At 35.0% G+C, this 8583-nt stretch overlaps 1 long non-coding RNA gene across 1 annotated transcript; it reads left to right on the top strand.

The window, feature by feature from the left end:
- Positions 1-1514: 1514 nt before the first annotated feature.
- LOC122114966 lies at positions 1515-8263 on the top strand. The gene is made up of 3 exons (XR_006148676.1): positions 1515-1579; positions 5268-5311; positions 8229-8263. It is a non-coding gene; the product is annotated as an uncharacterized LOC122114966 (long non-coding RNA).
- The last annotated feature ends 320 nt before the right edge of the window (positions 8264-8583 follow it).

The following is an 8583-nucleotide window of genomic DNA, read 5'->3' as shown; positions in this document are numbered from 1 at the left end:
GGTCTCTGACCATGTGATCCCTGACCATATGCATCTCACAGGAATAGCATTCTAGATTATACAGCAAAATGGGATAACAGTGTTATGGTACACATTGAAAACACTACAGGAGAGGAACGTAAACCATCTGCTGCACATTTTTGTGCCTCTAAATATTCTATCATATCCTATCAGCTACAACAGAAAGATCCTATTTAAGTCTTCTCCTAATTTCTGAAGTAAAGGACATTGGGAGTATATTTAGTCCTGGATCTGTTGTTTTTAGGATTTTTTCAAGAGGATGATAAATAGGATGTAAGTAGATAAATAGATAGATAAATTATTGTAAGCATTATTCCATAGTATTATTTAGTCTGAGAGGAGTGAAGATGCACAGTCTGAGAAATAAGAGAACCAATAATGTGAGTTCAAGTCCAAGTCTGAAGTAGGAAGGGGAAAAAAGCCCAAGACCCAACTCAAAGTCTGTCAGACCAATGGTTCTTCTTGTTTGGCCTTTTATTCTATTCAGGCCTATAACTAGAGGGATAAGGCTCACATAGGGACCAGAGGGAATATATTTTACATACTCTACCAATTTGAATGTTTGTCTCACCCAGAAACACCCTCACAGGTATACCTAGAAATAATAACCAAATATCTGGGCACCGCTTTCCCAGTCAAGTTAACAAAAGAGCTTAACAATTATACCTCTCTTCTATGCTTCTTTCTTTTTTTTCATTACTACCTTAGATTCAGGTTTCCCAGAAACATCTCTGGAGAATTTGTGAGAAAGTAATTTACTAAGAAATATCTTCAAGAAAAGTAGAGAAGCAGTCAATGTGACTGGAAAGGAAAGGAGGCCAAAGCCAGAATGCAAGGCTAAGCCATGTCCTGGGGAGATGTTGTTCTCCAGGTGGGGGGCCAGCACATAGGTTGCCCTTTCAGTGCTGGGAGCAGGGATGTTTTCCACCCACAGTCAGTGGTCAAGTATACAAATCTTCAGGTATTTCTTTACTCTGTGCAGATAGGAAATGTGGGACTGGCACATGAAGGAACTAACACAGATGTGGCTTTGGAAAGTGAAGTTTGTATTCACAGGCATTTCCAAAGGAACCCAAAGGAGGTGAGCAGCAGTGCAAGAATGGCAGGTGCAGTAATCGTCATCAGTCTCCTGCTAGTAATTGCAATCATCTCAATGTCCAGGATTCTGCACTGGATCATGGACTGCCCATTTTCTAGACATGGTTATTATTCCATCACTGCAACAAATTTCTGATCATCACCATGACCTTCAAGAGACGACAAAGGTTGAGTTAAGTGGCTATGGGAATCCAGAGTCTGAAACAACCTCTGTACCTTAGATGTTGCTTATGATTTGTCCTTCGTCCTTTCTTATCACCCCAAGTTTTCTGGATAAATGTCATCACTTGTGATGTAAGTCAACTGGGTAGAATGCCAACTTTTTCCTTTGTGGTAGGAGCAATGTCTTATTATAATCATGATGTCATGTAACTTGTTAAAATCCCAGGATATAACTCATCTGATATCGAAGGAAAATCTCTGAAGACTATGCGGTCAAACATCCATAATTTCTCCAAAGGTTCGTGCTTTTATAACTATTTAAAAATAAATAAAATGTACAGTAGTTAGAGGCGATGGCTTTTTTCACACCCCATTTTAATCTCAGAACTAAAAATTTTTGCTGACTATAAAAGAAGTCTTCAAATTGCAGTGCTACTACTATATTTTTAAATAGAAAGATGCAGCATTTCCAAACTTAGCCATTTGCTGCTAAATGTAAAGAGCAAGTGGTGGAAAAAAATCTCATGTGTTAGCCATCAATGCTGAACTTCCCACATTAGTGAGTCATGTAGTTTCACCTCCTGAAGGCTCTCAGAGGGACAGCTGTGTTGTTTTAAACAAAAATAAATGTGTGTATACTGTACTATTCTAGAGTTAGTAATTACTTTGCAGTTCCCATTAAATGTGCATATAATTGAAAATATAATTAGGAAGATTTAGGAAGCTAAATTTAGCTACAGCTAGATTTAGTTGTAACTTCATATGAAGTTACATGAAGTTTCTAGCTATTTTGCAAAAGAAATACTTCCAAACAATTTATCCCTCCTAGTGATAATTTTGGAAAGAATAGTTCAACTCATCACAAATTTGCTTTACAATATCAGCTTATTTTTCTCCATGAACGATTATTTCATGTAGTACATAATTAATATCTTCAGTTGCTATATTTTATTTAAGAAAGAAAACTGAACAATTGAAAAAATGGTTTAAAATGACTGGCCAAATTAGAAGTTTCCAGTTACATATGTAGAGTGAATCCAAAAGTTTGATAGCTTTGCAGTTGCACAATATTGAGAATGCTAAAAAGTAACTCCAAGAATGTTTTCTTATTAATTTTCACCTTGTATTTTAACACAGTTGACTTCTTTTATTGTGGTGTCTAGCATTATTTTACATAGGAGTTTACACTTCAAGGAATGTTTTAGCATGTGTGGATATATTTTAAGTTACATTCTAATGATGCTAAGATGTATTCATGCAGTAATTATGAAAAAGACAGCTTGAGGCACCTAAATTACATGGTTCCAGCTGGCCCTCTTCTGATCACCCGCTCTTTTATTAAGGAAAAAAACAGAACTAAAAGAGTGTATTAACTTTGCTTGTGAGCTTTTTTTTTAATTAGAAAACAAAGCAATGCTCATTTAAATGGTCAGTGCTAACAGAAGAGTGATCCATTTCAGTATTAGTGCCTTTAACTTTTTGGCATGGTTCCATTTTTTCTGAACACTGGTTATAGTACAATGATAACGAATACATGAAACTTCTGGCCCTTACACACTCATACACACACACACACACATACACTCAAAACAGCTACACAGTTCTTGTATCCAGTGTCCAAACCCAGAAAGAAATAAAATTATCCCAGTGCCAACTCTTCCTTCCAGGACGTCCAGGACGTCCAGAAGATCTTGGGCGACAAAGGAAAAGTTTCAAGAATCTCTGAGACTAAGAATTTTAAGGCTCATTTAGTAGCTAGAAAGCTGCAGCCCCAAAAAGGAAAAAGTGATGTGAGGAAGAAAGAGATTCAGTAAAATTTCAGAATATGCTCAACTTCTGTCCCAGCTCAGTGCCGGTTTGTTTTCCTATGAAATCTTCATCTTCTGGGCACAGAACATCATAGTTTGGAAATATAAGTCCTTCATTTGGAGTTTCCAGTCTTCAGCTGAATGGAGCTGATGAACAGGCTTTGGTTTATTCCCAAAGTGGAGCTCATTCAGGACAAGGTCCACACTGTATGATCTGGACAAAGGCTCCAGAGCCATAGCATCATCATAGTGATGAAAGGACCTGGCACTGCTTTAGTAAAATGTCATATCTTCTCCATAACCGCATGGAAGAGAAGCGAGTTTTCAAACAGGTCTGTATAAATGTGTGTGTGTGTGTGTGTGTGTGTGTGCTGTTTCTGGGGCTTGAACTCAGGGCCTAGGAGCTCTCCCTGAGCTTCTTTTCCACTCAAGACTAGAGCTCTACCATTTGATTTATAGCTCCACTTCCAGTTTTTTTTGGGTAGCATAGTGAAGATAAGAGTCTCAAAAACTTTCCTGCCGAGGCTGAGGCTGGCTTTGTTCTCCATCCTTAAACCTCATCCTTCTGAATAGCTAGGATTACAGGTGTGAACCACTAATAGCTGGCTGAATTGTTTTATATGAAAAGAAACAAATCAAACCAAATGGAAGAAAAAGACCAGAAAGCTATGAGGTTTTATTCACACCTTAAGAATATACCATTTTTACTGAATTTATTTTACCTGAGTTTTAAGCACAATGAATTTATTTTTAAAGTATTTTTACTTTTAAAAATAAGGATAAAGATTTTAAAATATCTTTGGTTGTAAATGTTTGGGCAGAAAAACTGTAATAATGAGTAAAAAAGGTAAGACAGGTAAAACATGGCAAAACAGATGTATTCAATTTCATGCCAGAACAAATAAAAAATCAGAAACTCACTTTTCAATCTAGGTGATGGGCAATCAATGCAGATTTTATGGTCTGAAAGAAAACATGCAAAATAAGACATTTTTATAAAAACAAAAACTGTTGGAATCTCCTTTCTTAATGCAATCCAGTTCAATTACTAAAACAGAAATCTCTTCCTTGTTGGGAGGTTGCATGCAATATTCAAACCTTTACATTAGATCAGAACCACCTGATCCTGTGGATCAAATGGAAAAATTAAGAAGATTTTCATAAAGAAAAAAAAAATCTCTTTCTAGGTAGAAATATAAAACTTGTTTGAAAAATGTACATTAGGAAACGACTACATACAAAGCCCTATGTTAGAATACCAGGAGGGTTGGCAAAATGTAAATGAAAATAAAACAGCTTACCTGAGAGAAGGCAGCCTTCCATTACAACAGAGTTAAAATGATAGTCTCTGACTTGTGTGGATGCTTGTAGGTCTTTAAAAAATTTGATACCCACCTCAAAAGGGGAAATTAGTGTGATATAATCGAATTTGGGGCTGTTTTAGGGATTGCAATTATTCTCATTTATAAATATCATTATTAAATAAGAAGGGAAGTCATAAGTTAGAGTATATTAGGCTTCCAGATAATCTGCAGACTGGCTACAAAGATTCCCAATTCCTTTAAAATCGTATGCAATGCATGTTTGTTTATATTTGTTGAAGGGTTACATAGCTTCCAAAGGGTCTCATGAGAGGCCATGACTTCTCAAACATTAAGAAATGGTGTTGGAGAAAACAGCTTCATTAATAGACAATATAAAAAATGAGCTCTGCAAGCAAGGGAAACTTTGCAAATACCAAAGTATAAAACAGAGTAAATGTTGTATGCATTATGTCTTCAAACAAATGTGATTCAACTCTAGTAAATAGATTCCTTTTAGATGACTACTTCAGATGTTCAAGCTATTTACAGACACTGTCTTAACAATCTCAACAGGTTAAAAAATCATGGGAACTAACCACTACTTGTTCTATAATACTGTCAATTACTCAAGAAAGAGCTGGGTAAAGAAAGAAATGAAACTAAATATGGGGCTCAATTTGATGGTCAAGGGACTTTGGCATGAATAAAAAGGGATTAGTTCAAGTGCCTGATCGTGGGTTGTAAAGTATATCACTGAATTAAATTAAGTCCAATTCACCAATATTAATGAGTACTTAATGTGTATGAAAGGCTGTGGTATGATGAGAAAAAGATGTGGAAGCTAAAATTGATCATGTTATAATTTGTCTTGTAGAAATCCATGAATAACTTGCCAAGCCAAGAAAATTATGATTGCAGGTTTGTTATTTTCTCACTGATAAAATGATATTAGCATATATCAAGCATAGTTCACTGGGTTTCCTTTATATTGAGTTAACTACACTAGAAATACAATACCTCAAATTCCTTGCAAGCCTACCTTCACCTTTATGTGGAATGTAAGAATCATAATACAAGAGGATTAGGGGCATGCATGAAGTAAAAGCCATGTTGTTTTATGTCTGAATGTCAGTTCAGGCATAACTCTGTTGGTAGTTGACACATTCTGTGTGGCTGGTCATCTGCTGGCTCACCTTGTGGCTCCTGCCAATATTTTGAATCATGAAGCAAGGTTCATGCTGAGCTCTGTAATAAAGACCACCAGTTTTTCCAATGCTAGTTTATTAAATCTTATTTTTTTTTAAAAAAAGGCATTTTTAAGTAGTCTGATTCTCTCCTGGGCTAAAGGAATAATAATAAATAACAAGTCCTTTCAATATGAAATAATAGATCCATTATAATAATGCAAGTAGAATTAGAGCTTAGTTTCAGCAGTGAAAAGAGAGAAAGGATAAAACTATTCTGTATTCTTTTTATTTTTCAAAGATAACTTGGTCGGACAGTGACTTTGTTTACAGATTAAGAAAAGACATCTTAAATATAATTGATGTAAAACTACAAAGTATTACTTATGGAAAGAGATGACTGTTCTATATCTAGTGAAAAAAAACTCTTCCCTACTTTTGCAAATGTTGGAAAGAATTGTCAGATACCACATTAGTTTATTATAAGAAAGATTAAGAAGGATCCATGGACCCTTCTAAGAGTCATTAGGTCCTCAAAGAAGTATGCACTATAATTAACTATCAAGTACCAACTAAGACTGAATTAAGGAGGATTTATCAGAACGTAGACATTTTAAACAAAGTTGAAGAATAGAAATCTCACTTTCTCCTTTCTCACTATCTCCTCTATCTACCCCCCTTTCCCCTTCCATCTCTTGATCCTTCAAAATACATATGGTGTCGATTCCTTGCATGGCCTTCCAGTCAGTGCTTCTGACTAGCTAAGCTACTATCCCTTGACTAAATTATTATAAATATTGATAGTAACAACTCAGCCAATGAGGTGATTATGAGATGAACAGTTTCTACCTTTGAAATGATCAACTGTAAACAATGTACAGAGTCCAAAATGTATTGCTGAGGAAAAGTTGGTGGACTTTTCATAGTAAAGCATCTGTGTTAGGTAGACATCCTGAGATGTTCTCCACTGGACAATTTTTCTTCTTTACACAGAGGCAAATAATTGGATTCTGTTGCTGTTCTTTATTTTTATCATTTTTGTTGTCTTTAAGTAGTAATACAAAGGGATTTCAATTAAACATGTCAGTTTATGAGTGTAACACCTCTTAACCAGTGTTACCCCTTCATTTGTTCCCCCATCTCTTCTGACTTTACCCATCCCCTCAATTTTTCTAGTTCCATTTTCATATTCATTTTCACATATACACACACACACACACACACACACACACACACACACATATATATCTATATATATAATATTATGACTGCATTCTCGCACTCTTCCTCTATTCATTTGTCTACTTTTTGCCTTGATTTTACTCCCCAGATACTTCACATTTCAGCTTCCTGGTATTTGTTAATTGTTAGTTTTCTTAAACAAGTTATGCCATTCTTAAGCACAGAATCATATACTCTTGATGCACAGCTTACTAATTTAGATATGAAGACCATTTAGACCGTTTTTCTAGTGGTAAGTACTATGTACATATTAGAAGAGGTTATTATAAGTTTTAAAATATTTTTGTTGTCTTGGAAGTCTAACAAATATATGTAGCTCTAGATAATAGTCCTTTCATCAGGCAGAAATGAGAGCAGAAATGAGAGGTTCAGATCCCCGCTCTCAAGATAGATTTTGAACATCTATCTTGATAAGAACTCTCTATCTTAATAAGGGCTGTAAGGGATTTTATGCTTTATCTTGTCCTTTTGAGGTTCTGCTCTTGCTCTGAATGATAGGAAGAAGTTATAGTCCCTGAGTGTTCATGCAAATATTCATTTTAAAAATTGAGCTAAAATAATATGAATAGTATATTTCTGAGAAGTATGAAATTTATCACAATGGAATGAAATAATCATTTATAAAAGCACAATGAAATTGTACAATGCTTTATAGCAGGGGCTTTAGGGAATATTTGGAGACTAAATAGTCTAGTCAAACCCTTTTAATTTCCAGATTATGAAGTAGAAGGTTAGTGGATCAGGAAACTCTCTAAGAATTAGTTTGTATTTGAGCCAGCACTGGGCTTTGTAATATCAATACAGAGAAAATAGGAAAATAGAAAATAATTGGTTGTTAGCTATAGCAGCTGTATTGGTGTAACATGTCACTTAACCTTTCTGTATTTCTATGTCTTAATGCAAGCAACAAATAGTCTACTAAGCATAGAACATTTTTTCAATTCCTAGGATAGGAGAATGGGAATGATGGGAAAAGAGACAGGAATGGCATACAGGTGCCAGATTTTAAAGGTACTTTCGTGAAATACTAAGGCAGATAGGCTTTATCCTTTTTTCATATGTTGAGTGTTATTAAAGGATTCTGAATAAGGGAGGAATATGATTAGGCCAAGATGCTAAAGATAAAATCTGTCTATAGTTGGATACTAGCTGGAGAAAGGACAGATATGGGCTCAGGAAACAGAAGTAATTAATTAGATCAGAGATAGTAGTCTAAGCAAAAGTCTTGACAGTCGTAATGTAGAGAAAAGGATGGTTTGGAGAAGTTGTTCAAAAGTAAATAGATGGAGGCTTAGAAACCTGCCCAAGTTGACAAAGATTGCTAGTGAGAGTGATTTTTGGAGGAAGGGAAGGGGAGGTATTCTAGTCATTGAAACTTTATTATATATCAGAATTCTTTTTTTTTTCAGTCGTGGGCTTGAACTCTGGGCCTGAGCTCTATCCCTGAGCTCTTCAACTCAAGGTGAGTGCTCTACCACTTGAACCACAGTGCCACTTCCTATGTCTCAGATTCTTACCTTGAAAGAAAGCAAGTAACTTTAAGAACTCCTTATAAGTTTCTTTTTAAATTTTATATAACTTTTCTAATAATACAAAGCAGATGATATACTGAGATAGAAGTTTATAATATGATTGGCTATTTAACAGGGAATCATTTAATACTGAACTTTTATATTTCTTTTTTATTTGCCTAACAGTCGGGAATTAACAAAGTATGAAATATTTTTTATTGATGGGGAAATTATTATAAAGTGAATATAATTT

The sequence above is a fragment of the Dipodomys spectabilis genome, unplaced genomic scaffold (genome assembly GCF_019054845.1).
Source record: "Dipodomys spectabilis isolate Male_0828 unplaced genomic scaffold, ASM1905484v1 ptg000115l, whole genome shotgun sequence".
NCBI classification, from domain to species: domain Eukaryota; kingdom Metazoa; phylum Chordata; class Mammalia; order Rodentia; family Heteromyidae; genus Dipodomys; species Dipodomys spectabilis.
Note: the sequence above shows the minus strand (reverse complement) of the source record. Positions and strands in the feature narration are given on the sequence as shown.